The sequence below is a fragment of the Arachis ipaensis genome, chromosome B07, assembly GCF_000816755.2.
Source record: "Arachis ipaensis cultivar K30076 chromosome B07, Araip1.1, whole genome shotgun sequence".
NCBI classification, from domain to species: Eukaryota; Viridiplantae; Streptophyta; class Magnoliopsida; order Fabales; family Fabaceae; genus Arachis; species Arachis ipaensis.
This window is the reverse complement of record NC_029791.2, coordinates 28,169,746-28,184,342: the sequence shown is the minus strand read 5'-3', so window position 1 is coordinate 28,184,342 and position 14,597 is coordinate 28,169,746.

Genomic DNA, 14,597 nt, shown 5'->3' with positions numbered 1-14,597 from the left:
TTTTAAAATTTTATAATTTTTTATTAAAATAAGGATAGTTTAGGAATAAAATTAAAAATTTTGTTAAAAAGAACGATTTTAATACGAAAAAAACATTAAGGATGATTCTAAATCAAAAAATACGTTAGGGACGGTTTTGATTCTGACCCTCAACGTTAGGGACCAAAACAATACTTATCCCTATACTATGATTTTGTATCACAAGTATGAATAGAATTTGGAGAAAATGGATCATAGGTGAAGACAATCACCTACACATTGAAAGGAAAGATGTTATGAGTAAGAAAGAAGAAAATAACAGGAAGAAAGTTCGAAGAAGAGTCTAAAAAGAAAGAAGACTATGCACAATGCTCAATGTCTCCTTCTAAGTCTTATTCAGCTATTTGATGCTTTTCTCATCATGCTTTCCTTCCGTGGGAGTTACTTACATCCACTTGGGTCCTCATATCCCCTTTCTATTGTATGGTTCTATTGACTGTTCTCTCTCCTCTACTTGTATTAATACTCCCTCTATTGAAACTTGACCTTGCCCTCAAAGTCGAAAATAGGATATTGAATTCACATGACCTCATATGACTCACACGTGGCTTCCTATGCTGATGAGTTTTACCACTTACCATTCCTCTTAATCATTCGATGTCCCATAACTATCTGTGGTTGTAAGTGACATCCTCTTTCATCCACTAATAGTGGGAAGGGAAGGTGCACCTTCACATTTTTCAACAGCGAGATACGAAAAACCTAATGGATCTTAGCCAAAATAAGAAGTTTCAATTTGTATGCCACTGATTTTTGTCAGTATGGCTGCAATTTTAGGTAGACAAAGTCTCCCACCACGAATTCCAACTCCCTGCGTATGCTGTCAGCCCGAGCCTTCATCCATGCTTGGGCTTTTTGTAAATTGAACTTCAGAATAACCAAAAGAGCATCACATAGTTGCAGTAATTCCTGCAAAGCTGGTGGATGGTTCGGGTTAGCTTCATATCTTATCAAAGGAGGAGGGTCCATCCCAAACACAGCCTTAAAGGGTATCATACCGATAGGTGAATGAAATGAAGCGTTATAGCCATAAGCTGCCTAAGGTAGGAGCTTATACCATTCCTTTAGATTCTCCTACTTATAGCACCTCAAATACATCTTTAGGCATCTATTAAACTCTATGTTTTGGCCTCCGATTCTGGATGATACGCGGAACTTCTAGCCAATAATATACCCTGACTTGTGCATCACTACTCCCAAAATTTACTCATGAAGACTTTATCACGATCTAAAATGATGGATTGGGGCACATGCCGTGTATGCTAACCACATTCCGGATGAAGACTTCAGTAACTTTCGGCGCCATAAATTTTGCTAGAAAGAGAATAAAATGGGAAAATTTAGACAAGTGATCGACAATGACCAAGATCACTAAGCAGCCATGGGTTGGTAGTAGGCCAGTGATAAAATCCATTGAAATGTCCTGCCAAATTTGAGATGGGATTGGGAGGGCTTCGAGTAAGCCAGTCGATGGTTGTGTGCTATACTTGGCATGTTGGCAAATAGAGCAAGTCTTAATGTACCCCCTACTGAGTATGCCATATCTTTCCAATAAAACTGGGCAGATAATTGAGACAATGTCTTTTGTACATTTTCATGTCCCCCAACAATGGAATCATGAAACTCCTTCAGTAATTGTTGAATCAAGGCTGAGTGTGTTGGAATAACGAGTTTGTCATTCCAGTACTAGAACCCTCGTCTAATTTGCAACTTTCTCGAGTTTAACTCTGCCTCCGAAAAATCAGACTTAGGTTGACAATGCTGATCTTCCTGTTGTAACAACCCAATTTTTGACAGGTTTGGATCACTGTCAGTCATCAGGTGTCACCTCCCAGTAATCCTATAAAATTCTAGACTCGATAATATTTACTACCTATGAGCCTTTCGTACTAACAAAATCGCGTATGTTAGCTTATTTTTATCATATGCTTTTCTTAGTAAACCCGTTAGCAACAATCAAAACATCATCAGAGATATATAATATAAAGTAAATAGCAAACTAATGGCAAAATTAAAATAGCAACAAGATTACAGAAAAGCTTTTATACATATATATGTCTTAGGTTAGTTCATACAAACTTGACATGCTTAGCTATATATATATATATATATTTTTTTTTTTTTTCTTTCCTTTTGCCGCATTTCATTCAAAGGGTTGAAGGGAGATAGTGCATCAAGCTGTTCGCAAGGGCTAACTTGATCCTCTTCCCCAGGATCCCAGATGAGGAAACCCTAGGAGAGCCGCCGACTCCAACTACCGTCCATGTACGATCCCTACTAGATCTGACCAAGTACCCATCCTACCTCCTCTACGTTCTTGACAGCCCATCTTTGTCTCAGTAGAGTCTTTCAGTGGCATGTTTCGGTCCTCTTTCCCATTACTTAGAAAAAGTGAACCACCGGTTCAGGTACAAGAAACTATCATTACTTCCTGGACAATTAGACATCCAACCCGTAATCGCAACGACCCAATTACAAGAGCGGAGCTCTACCAACTGAGCTATATCCCCCCGAGCCAAGTGGAGCATGCATGAAGGAGTCAGTCTTCTATTCTTTTTCTTGGCGCAGCTAATACAATTGAAAACTTTTCAGAATACCTCGTTCATATAGAAAACCCCTAAACTGGTACCCAGACTAACAGAGAGAAGAAAATATCAAATTCTACCCCTCAAAAATGCTATAAAAGTGAGGGAAAGCAAAGTCTAAGGAATAAAGATCATCTATCCTACATTCTTCTCACCATCGAGGCACAAGTCTGTAGGCATCATCTCAGGACTAGTCTCGAGAATTTCCTGTAGGGTCCGAAAACACATGCTCCTCTGGTACCTATCTGAATAAAACTCCAGTGGTGGTAGACAAGTCGAGATCTTCCATCTGGAGGGGGGAAGGAAGGGGTGAAAACCTATATGGTTCTCAGTAAGGCAACATCGTGAAAAACACATCTCTCTCGTGAAACCTAGGATTCTGGCTCTATCGTAATAACTCGCTTGCTAAGTCTCTCGGCTACTTCCGCTGCGCGGCTCTGACATGACTCTATCTTGGCATCTTCCGTTGGGGTTAATATAGCTCTTTATGCTATTCTCTATGGCTATTGTTCCTAGTTTTACTATCTTAATCTAAATTTTGGAGAAATTGTAATTATACAACTTTAAAACACAAACAAGAATCAGAGAATAGAAAATTAACAAGAAGCAGATAGCACGTAGTAGAAAGAATGAACAGTAAATAATCACAATCAAATGCGCAACCAATTTATGATGCATGCCTGTTCCTAGTGTAGGCCATGAGCTCATGCGTCGGTTGTCTACCCGCAACCCGACGTTACTCGGGGCGAACCCTGAATATGGTCTCTTTACTGTGTCAGTCAGACACAATTATCATCATGAGCGAACCCATGTCAGTTAGGATGTCTTGGCATCACGATAAGAAATAGTGCTATCAGTTAGGCGAACATTCCCGCATTAGCAATCTTAAGCTATCAGTCAGACGGGCACTTTCACAATAGCAATTTGGCACAAGGCCCATTCAACATACATTATGCTATCAGTTAGACAGACATTCTCGCATTAGCAATCTTAGGCTATCAGACAGGCGGGTACTTTCGCATTAGCACTTTGGCACAAAGGCCAATTCAAACCAACAAACAGTTCTCATGAATCATTATCTATTCATGGTTTCTCATTTTCTTTCTTTTCATCATGCCTCTGCATCACCTTATAAATACGCATACCTCCGCATCACCATATAACTAAGCATACCTCATCATCACCATGTTACTAAGCATACCGCCGCATCACTTTTTAACTTTAAACCTTCCTAGGGACGACTTACATTCTTATTCATTTTCTTGACTTGTCTAGCCTATTACCTTCTTGGGGACTGGTCTTCTATTTAATAATTAATATAACAAACGGACTCAGATTCGTGCAAAATTTATGTCCACACATTTTTTTTGAACTCAAGTTTCTAAAGAACTAAGAATCATATTTTTCTGGGCAGTCTAACGCTAGATATTGAAGAAAAACCGAGACTGTTATTCTAGATTCTTGGAACAGTACATTGCTGTCTTGTTATGTGGTTTTTATGTTGTGAAAGCTTATGCACATACTATCTCTCTTGGTAAGGTCATTTTAGAGATCCTAATCTTTAGTTAGAATTAGGTTTTTCTGCATTTGCATTAGAATTGAATTTGAAAACAAATTCAGTAAAAATCTGCTACTACCATTAAGAAGATTTCAGAAAAATACAACAGACTATTCTGTTTTTGAAAAATCTACAATAAATTCAGTTCTAATCCGTTACTTCTAGATTTTAGTGAAGATACACTCTACACCGTTAAGGTTTAGGAAAAACAAGTTCAGATTCATAGCACCTCGTTTGGTTAATTAAATGTCAGTTGGAAGTGCTGCCCTGTTTTTAGTAATTGGTTCTGAATTTCCTGCGAACAACCTAGCTTCCAAGAGACATAACTAACTATACAAAATAGCTATGGACGTGAAATTTATACTCATTTAAAATAGACTTATAGATATGTAAAATATTTTTGGAAGCAACACAAAATATCAAATAAATCAAAAGTTCTAGCGGCTGGAAGTTGATACTGCAGAGCCAGAAAACCAAAAAATTTTACAGCAACCACTAATTTTCAAAAATTCACATCTTCCAAACCACTTGGCCAAATTCCCTGAAATTTTTATGGAGAAATCTTGACCTCTTGAAGTTTATTATAGAAATAATTTTGCTTGTAAAAACTGGCCAAATTGCTCCCAGAAATTATTTTAAGTTGCTGTCTAATCTATTTCAGAATTTCTTCAGCAAGGCTCCCTAATTTTCCATAACCAAATTTGATCCTCTAAGTTTCTAACTCATACCAATCAATAATTCTCATTACTCATTACCATATCTATATGAATTATGCCATAACTCCATCCAAGAGCCTTAGTTTCATATACATCAAGAATTTACACAATAAACATAACATGATTACACTTTCATAACATTAAAAATCTACACTACATCCAACAACAATAATTCAACCAGTTAACAGAATTTTCAGCAACATCAATCATGTTAGCTCATCATCATCAATCAAGATCACATCTAATAATTACCCATAGCCAATCTACAATCCCTTCCCTTACCTCTTTTAAAGTTCAAAATTCTATTTGTGCCTCTTCCTTAAATTAGAAGCCCTAACCACACGAAATTGAAGCTTCAGTCAGCCACATTTCATGACATCACTCTATTTTTCTTGTTGCTCTGATTGATGGAGAACAAGAAGAATTGGAAAGACACCTCCTTAACTTTCTTTTGGTGTCTGATAAACCACTATTTTATGGTTTATAATGTGTTTAATTGTGTGATTTTATCATGATTTGCTTATTCATATGATTAGCATGCATTTATATTTCCTTCCTAAAACTATTACATGATTAAAAACTTGTGTCCTAGAGACTTTTAATTATGTATTTTAATTCCCCTTTATTCCATTCGATGCCGTGATCTGTGTGTTAAGTGTTTCAGGCTTTATAGGGCATGAATGAATTGGAGATTGAAAAGGAAGCTTGCAAAAATGGAAGGAACACAAGAAATTGATGAGATGACCAGCGAGGAGTAACGCGGCCGCATGGCTCACGCGACCGCGCGAAAGAGAGGAAATCGCAGTGACGCGGCCCATGGCTCACGCAACCGCGCGGATTGGAATAGCATAAGTGACGCGGAGGCGTGGACGACGCGCCCGCGTGGCAAGCAAAACGCCGAATGACGCGTCCGCATGAATGACGTGATCGCGTGACGTGCGCGATCTGCATAATCTGCAGAATTCGCTGGGGGCAATTTTGGGCCCTGTTTTGACCTAGTTTTCGGCCCAGAAAAGCAGACTAGAGCCAGAGAACATGCAGAAACGAAAAACAACATTCATTCTACACAGTTTTTAGTTTTTAGATCTAGTTTTACTCCTCCTCTAGGTTTTCTCTCTACACATTCATAGTTCTTAGGATTTTATTTTCTATTGCTCTTTGCATTAGGATATTGAGAAGAGTTATTACCTCATCAAGACTTCGTCATTCTAGTTCGTTTTCTTTACTTGGCTTTACTCTTCCATGTCCTTTAATTTACTCAATTTTACTATTGGATTATTTTAGAATTTATTAATACAAGAGTTACCTTTATTTTAATTGATTCCTTTGAGTTTTATTTATCATGTCTTCCTTTAATTCCCTTTCCTATGTTATGAGTTCTACATTCACAATGAGCGAGTAGTTCCCTAACTTGATGGGGAGTTGATTGAAAGGAACCTTGAAGTTGGGATGCTTAAAAGAAAAATTATAATTAGGTTTACTGTTGGGATGCTCTCTAGTCACTGACTCTAATCCTTTTCAATTGAGCGGATTGGAACTTGTGAATAGAAACAGCATTCCAACTTGTTTGACTTTCTCTTACCTAGTAAGGGATAACTAAACAGAACAACCTTCAATTATCAATTAATCTTGAGAGCACTGCAACAAGAATAGGGCTTCCAACTAATCTACTTCCAGTCAAGGCTTTTATTTAAATTACTTAATTTCTCCAATTTAATTTCCCGTTCGTTCAACTCAAACTCTTTTTGAAAACATCTGATTAATAAAATAGCACACCTTTCTGCAACTCGTTGGGAGACGACCTAGGATTTATACTCCCAGTATTTTTATTTTAATTTTTGTGACACCCTTCTAAATTGATAAGCAGATTTCTGGTTGGTTAAGAACTATACTTGCAACGCATATTTTATAACAATTCTTGACTTGCCAATATCCGCCACGTCAATTTTTGGCGCCGTTGCTGGGGAGTTGCAATAGAGTGCTAAAGTTATTAATTGGAATTTATTTATTTGCATTTTATTTTATCTTGCTACTATGAGCTGCTTGTTTCTTTCGCTAGATGACGCGTTCACTTCCTGATCCAAGCTTGTCAGTATTCGATCCTGAGATTGAAAGAACTATTTCACAAATAAGGCAAGCTCGGTGTCAGTTAGTCCTCTCTGAGGGCGGATCTGAAACGTCATTTGAGGAAGAAACCAGCCCCCGTTCTACTGATTCGGTTGATTTACGTGTAGGTGACATGGCAGAACCTAGGAGAGTTACTATCCAGGAGGCTAGAGCCCCTGATTTTACAATGCAACCGTTTCAAGCGCATCACCCAGCGGTGGCTACAGACTTTGAAATAAAGACTGTACTGCTCAATTTGATGCCCAAGTTTCATGGCTTACCTGCTCAAGAGCCTATCAAGCACCTGAGAGATTTTCAAGCAGCCTGTTCTACTGTCAGGCGTGATGGTGCAGATGAAACTTCAATTTTGTTGAAAGCTTTTCCGTTCTCTCTTGAGGGAAAGGCAAGAGAGTGGTACTACACTCAACCCACAGCAACTGTATCCGACTGGGATACACTTAGAAGAGAATTCTTGGAAAAGTTCTTTTCACCTGAAGTTACTGATAAACTGAGGAAAGACATTTCCATGATTGTTCAGGACAAATCCGAGACTCTCTATGAATACTGGGAGCGCTTAAATAATCTTCTGGAAGTATGTCCCCACCATATGATTGACAAGATAGTGTTACTCGGTTACGTCATGTAGGGCATGAGGCCCCAAGATAAGACCACATTGAAAAGTGCTAGCAATGGGTCTATGAAAAAGTATAAGACCACTGATGAGGCATGGCAATTGATCAGCGACTTAGCTGAATCTACTCGGAATCACAGGCAGAAACATGGCCGTTCAAAAGCCATTGCAGAAGTATCCTCTAGCAGAGAGACTGCTGCTCTAACTCAGAGTATCTGTGAAATGACCAACTTACTGAAGCAGATGCAATTGAATCAACAACAAGTTCAGTAAGCTCAACCTTCTCCACCACAGCAAAGCCAACAGTTAGTCCCACAGAGAGTTTGTGGAGTTTGTGCTGATTATAGCCATTATACTGACGAATGTCTGCAGCTCTAACAGGAAGACAACACCGTGGCAGCCACTCATAACTTCTATGACCGTCCCAACCAAGGGTACAATCAAGGTGGCAATTACAGCCATGGATGGCAGGACAATTCTAACCAAAATTGGAGAGACAACAACAACAGAGGAGCAGAACCAGAACCAGCCTTACAGAGCACCTCACCTGAGGCAATCCCAAGGACCACAGAATAACCAACAGCAGACCTCTCAACTTACTTATCCTTCCTCATCTTCTAATGATGACTTACTACAATCTATTGATCAGAGACAACAGACCATGGAAAATAACCTTTATGCTACACTAAATGGTCTGAACTCTACCCTGCAAGCTCTTGTCTCACAGATTGGATCGATGAATAACTCCAATAACCAGCCTTTGAGCTCCAGTGGAATTCTCTCTCAACCATTACCCAATCCAAAGGGTGGTATTAATGCCATCACTCTAAGGTCCGAAACCACACTATAGGAGAGGAATCAGGAGGATCCAAGCCCACCAGAAAACGCCTCAACTGAAGAGGTAGTGGAAATAGAAGATGTTGAAGAGGAAGAGGACATACAGGACATAGCTGAAAAAGAAGAAATCCAACCACAAGAAGAAGCACCACAGGGCGCAGATACTGCAGAAGACACCACTCCCATTCCATTTCCACAACTTGCAAGAAAGCCCAAGAAGCAGCTGGAACCTGATCCCAAAATGGTAGAGATATTCAAAAAGGTTGAGGTAACTGTTCCTCTTTTTGATGTTATTCAACAGGTACCTAAATATACAAAGTTTCTAAAAGATTTATGTATACATAAGGACAAAATTAATGAATTAGAAACTATTCCTTTAGGTAGTTCCATATCTGCTTTAATGGGAGGTTTACCTGAAAAGTGTAGTGACCCAGGTCCATATATGGTTAATTGTACTATTGGTGGTGTAGTATTTTCTGACTGCATGTGTGATTTAGGAGCATGTGTGAGTATAATGCCTTTGTCTATATATGATATTTTGAGGCTCCCTCCCTAAAAAAGGTCGGCAGCTCGTTTTGTGTTAGCAGATAAAAGCATTATTACAGTGGCTGGAGTTGCTGAAGATGTATTAGTGGGCATTAAGGGGCTCACATTTCCCATTGATTTTTATATCCTGGAGATGCCCCAAAATGACTCAGAGAAGCCATCATCAATCCTACTCGGAAGACCATTCCTGAAGACCTCGAAGTTCAAATTAGATGCTTTTTCAGGAACATACTCTTTTGAAATAGATGGCCGAGTAGTAATCTTCAATCTAAATGGAGTTATGAGGCATCCTTCGGAGGATCATTCTATCCTCCAGTGTGACATTATAGATGAAACCGTAGCTGAAGTTCACCAGGAGGAATTTGAAGAGAAGTACATAGGACAAGGTCCAAGTGTGGGACATTCTCAGAGGACAATGACAGTACTTTACCATTGTCACCAGCTCCAGACAACCCAGAGCCTGACCACGATCAGAAGTTAGAATTAAAACCCCTTCCTCCACACCTCAAATATGCTTACCTTGAAGACGAGCAGAAGTTTCCAGTTATCATTGCAAGGGAACTCACTTTTCAACAGGAAGAGCAGTTACTTAGTGTGCTGAGGAGGCACAAGAAGGTGGTGCGCAGAAATCGTGACGGTTCCATTCCTTGGTAACTGATGAGCGGATAATTTATACACTTTTTGGCATTGTTTTTAGTATGTTTTTAGTAGAATCTAGTTACTTTTAGGGATATTTTCATTAGTTTTTGTGTTAAATTCACATTTCTGGACTTTACTATGAGTTTGTGTGTTTTTCTGTGATTTCAGGTACTTTCTGGCTGAAATTGAGGGACTTGAGCAAAAATCAGATTCAGAGGTTGAAGAAGGACTGCTGATGCTGTTGGATTCTGACCTCCTTGCACTCAAAATGGATTTTCTGGAGCTACAGAACTCAAAATGGCGCGCTTCCATTTGCATTGGAAAGTAGACATCCAGGGCTTTCCAGAAATATATAATAATCTATACTTTGCCCAAGTTTAGACGACGCAAACTGGCGTTCAACGCCAGCTCTCTGCCCAATTCTGGCGTCCAGCGCCAGAAACAAGTTGCAAAGTGGAGTTCAACGCCCAAACTGGCACAAAAGCTGGCGTTCAACTCCAAGAATAACCTCTGCACGTGTAACACTCAAGCTCAGCCCAAGCACACACCAAGTGGGCCCCAGAAGTGAATTTATACATCAATTACTTATTTCTGTAAACCCTAGTAGCTAGTTTATTATAAATAGGACCTTTTACTATTGTATTAGACATCTTTGGTCTCAGTTTTAATCCATTGTTCATCTTAGGAGACTATTGATCATGTTTAGGGGGCTGGCCATTCGGCCATGCCTGGACCTTTCACTTATGTATTCTCAACGGTAGAGTTTCTACACTCCATAGATTAAGGTGTGGAGCTCTGCTGTTCCTCATGAATTAATGCGAAGTACTACTGTTTTCTATTCAATTCAACTCTTTCCACTTCTAAGATATTCATTCGCACTTCAACCTGAATGTGATGAACGTAACAATCATCATCATTCCCTATGAACGCGTGCCTGACAACCACTTCCGTTCTACATTAGACTGAATGAGTATCTCTTAGATCTCTTAATTAGAATCTTCGTGGTGTAAGCTAGAATGATGGTGGCATTCAAGAGAATTCGAAAAGTCTAAACCTTGTCTGTGGTATTCCGAGTAGGATTCAATGATTGAGTGACTGTGATGAGCTTCAAACTCGCGAGTGCTGGGCGTAGTGACAGACGCAAAAGGAGGGTGAATCCTATTCCAGCATGATCGGGAACCTCAGATGATTAGCCATGCCGTGACAGGGCATCTTGGACCATTTTCACAAGAGGAGGGGATGTAGCCACTGACAACGGTGATGCCCTTGCATAAAGCCAGCCATAGAAAGGAGTAAGACTGATTGGATGAAGATAGCAGGAAAGTAGAGGTTCAGAGGAACGATTGCATCTCCATACGCTTATCTGAAATTCTCACCAATGATTTACATAAGTATTTCTATCCTTCTTTTATTATTAAATTTCGAAAACCCCATTACTATTTTATATCCGCCTGACTGAGATTTACAAGGTGACCATAGCTGCTTCATACCAACAATCTTCGTGGGATTCGACCCTTACTCACGTAAGGTATTACTTGGACGACCCAGTGCACTTGCTGGTTAGTTATGCGAAGTTGTGAAGATATGTTGAGACCATGGTTCTGTGCATCCGTTTTTGGTGCCATCGCCAGGGAATCAATTTCGAACAATAATTCACAACCTGAGTAACAATTTCGCATACCAAGTTTTTGGCGCTGTTGCCGGGGATTGTTCCAGTTTGGACAACTGACGGTTCATCTTGTTGCTCATATTGGGTAACTTTCTTTTCGTTTTCTTTTCAAAAAAGTTTTCAAAAAAATTTTTCAAAAATCTCTCAAAAATTTCTCCTTTGTTTTCGAAAAAATTTTTAAAATAAAAAAATGTTTTCAAAAATATATTTTTCTTCAGATTTTTTAAGAATGAATTCTAGTGTTTCATGAAACATGTTGAATCCTATCTGGCTGTAAAGCCATACCCAAACTGCTTTGGGATTGGTCTTCAACTAATCACCTCAATGGATGTAATTTACATACTAAAGCTTGGCTGGCTATTAAGCCATGCCTGACCCTTTGATTGGAGCTTTAGACTAAAGAGCATAAGATTCCTGAAATTCATATTAAAAATTTTGGAATCTTTATTTTTCTTTTTCAAATTGATTTTCGAAAAATATAAAATAAAAATACAAAAAAAATTAGAAAATCATAAAAATAAAAAATATTCTTTTTGTGTTTCTTGTTTGAGTCTTGAGTCATGTTATAAGTTTGGTGTCAATTGCATGTTCATCTTGCATTTTTCGAAAAAATTCTTGCATTCATAGTATTCTTCATGATCTTTAAGTTGTTCTTGGTAAGTCTTCTTGTTTGATCTTTGCATTTGCATGTTTTGTGTCTTTTCTTGTTTTTCATATGCATTCCTGAATTCTTTATGTCTAAGCATTAAAGAATTCTAAGTTTGGTGTCTTGCATGTTTTCCTTGCATTAAAAATTTTTCAAAAATGTGTTCTTGATGTTCATCATGATCTTCATAGTGTTCTTGGTGTTCATCTTGACATTTATAGCATTCTTGCATGCATTCATTGTTTTGATCCATAACTTTCATGCATTGCATCATTTTTCTTGTTTTTCTCTCTCATCATAAAAATTCAAAAAATAAAAAAAATATCTTTTCCTTTTTCTCTCTTAAAATTTCGAAAATTAGATTTGACTTTTTCAAAAAATTTTTAAAATCAAGTTGTTTCTTATGAGTCAAATCAAATTTTCAATTTAAAAATCTTATCTTTCTCAAAACCTTTTTCAAAAATCAAATCTTTCTCATTTTTTTTAGTTATTTTTGAAAATTCCAAAAATATTTTTCAAAAATCTTTTTCTTAATTTTACATCATATTTTCGAAAATAACATCATCAATTAATGTTTTGATTCAAAAATTTCAAGTTTGTTACTTGCTTGTTAAGAAAGATTCAAACTTTAAGTTTTAGAATCATATCTTGTGATTTCTTGTGAATCAAGTCATTAATTGTGATTTTAAAAATCAAATCTTTTTCAAAAAATAATTTCAAAAATATCTTCTTATCTTATCTTTTTCAAAAATTTGATTTCAAAATATCTTTTCTAACTTCCTAACTTCTTATCTTTTCAAAATTTGTTTCAACTAACTAACTAACTTTTTGTTTGTTTCTTACCTTTTTCAAAACTACCTAACTAACTCTCTCTCTCTAATTTTCGAAAATATCTTCCCCCTTTTTCAAAATATCTTTTTAATTAACTAATTATTTTAATTTTTGATTTTAATTTTCGAAAACTACTAACCTTTTTCAAAAACTATTTTCGAAAATCACTCACCCTTTTTTCAAAATAATTTTCGAAAATTCTTCTCCCTCATCTCCTTCTATTTATTTATTCATCTACCAACATCTCTTCCTCACATCACTCACCAAATTCGAACCCCCTCTTCTATCTGTGTTCGAATTTTTTCTCCTTCTCTTCTTCTACTAACAATAAGGAACCTCTTTACTGTGACATAGAGGATTCCTCTTCTTTTCTTTTTCTCTTCTCTTTCTTATGAGCAGGGACAAAGAAAAAGGCATTCTTGTTGAAGATGATCCAGAACCTGAAAGGACTCTGAAGAGGAAACTAAGAGAAGCTAAATTACAACAATTCAGAGACAACCTTATTGAAAATTTCGAACAAGTAAAAGAGATGGCAGCCGAACCCAACAATAATAATGCAAGGAGAATGCTTGGTGACTTTACTATACCTAATTCCAATTTACATGAAAGAAGCATCTCCATTCCTACCATTGGAGCAAACAATTTTGAGCTGAAACCTCAGCTAGTTTCTCTGATGCAGCAGAACTGCAAGTTTTATGGACTTCCATCTGAAGATCCTTTTCAGTTCTTAACTGAATTCTTGCAGATCTGTGATACTGTTAAGACTAATGGACTAGATCCTGAAGTCTACAGGCTCATGCTTTTCCCTTTTGCTGTAAGAGACAGAGCTAGAATATGGTTGGACTCTCAACCCAGAGATAGCCTGAACTCTTGGGATAAGCTGGTCACGGATTTCTTAGCCAAGTTCTTTCCTCCTCAAAAGCTGAGCAAGCTTAGAGTGGATGTTCAAACCTTCAGATAGAAAGAAGGTGAATTCCTCTATGAAGCTTGGAAAAGATACAAAACAGTTGACCAAAAAGTGTCCTTCTGACATGCTTTCAGAATGGACCATCCTAGATATATTCTATGATGGTTTATCTGAACTATCAAAGATGTCATTGGATACTTCTGCAGGTGGATCCATTCACCTAAAGAAAATGCCTGCAGAAGCTCAAGAACTCATTGACATGGTTGCTAATAACCAGTTCATGTACACTTCTGAGAGGAATCCTGTGAGTAATAGGACGCCTATGAAGAAGGGAGTTCTTGAAATTGATACTCTGAATGCCATATTGGCTCAGAATAAAATATTGACTCAGCAAGTCAATATGATTTCTCAGAGTCTGAATGGAATGCAAGCTGCATCCAACAGTACTCAAGAGGCATCTTCTGAAGAAGAAGCTTATGATCCTGAGAACCCTGCAATAGCAGAGTTAAAATACATGGGTGAACCATATGGAAGCACCTATAATCCATCATGGAGAAATCATCCAAATCTCTCATGGAAGGATCAGCAAAAGCCTCAACAAGGCTTTAATAATGGTGGAAGAAACAGGTTTAGCAATAGCAAGCCTTTTCCATCATCCACTCAGCAACAGACAGAGAATTCTGAGCAGAATCCATCTAGCTTAGCAAATCTAGTCTCTGATCTATCTAAGGCCACTGTGAGTTTCATGAATGAAACAGGATCCTCCATTAGAAATTTGGAAGCACAAGTGGGCCAGCTGAGTAAAAGGATCACTGAAATCCCTCCTAGTACTCTCCCAAGCAATACAGAAGAAAATCCAAAAGGAGAGTGCAAGGCCATTGACATAA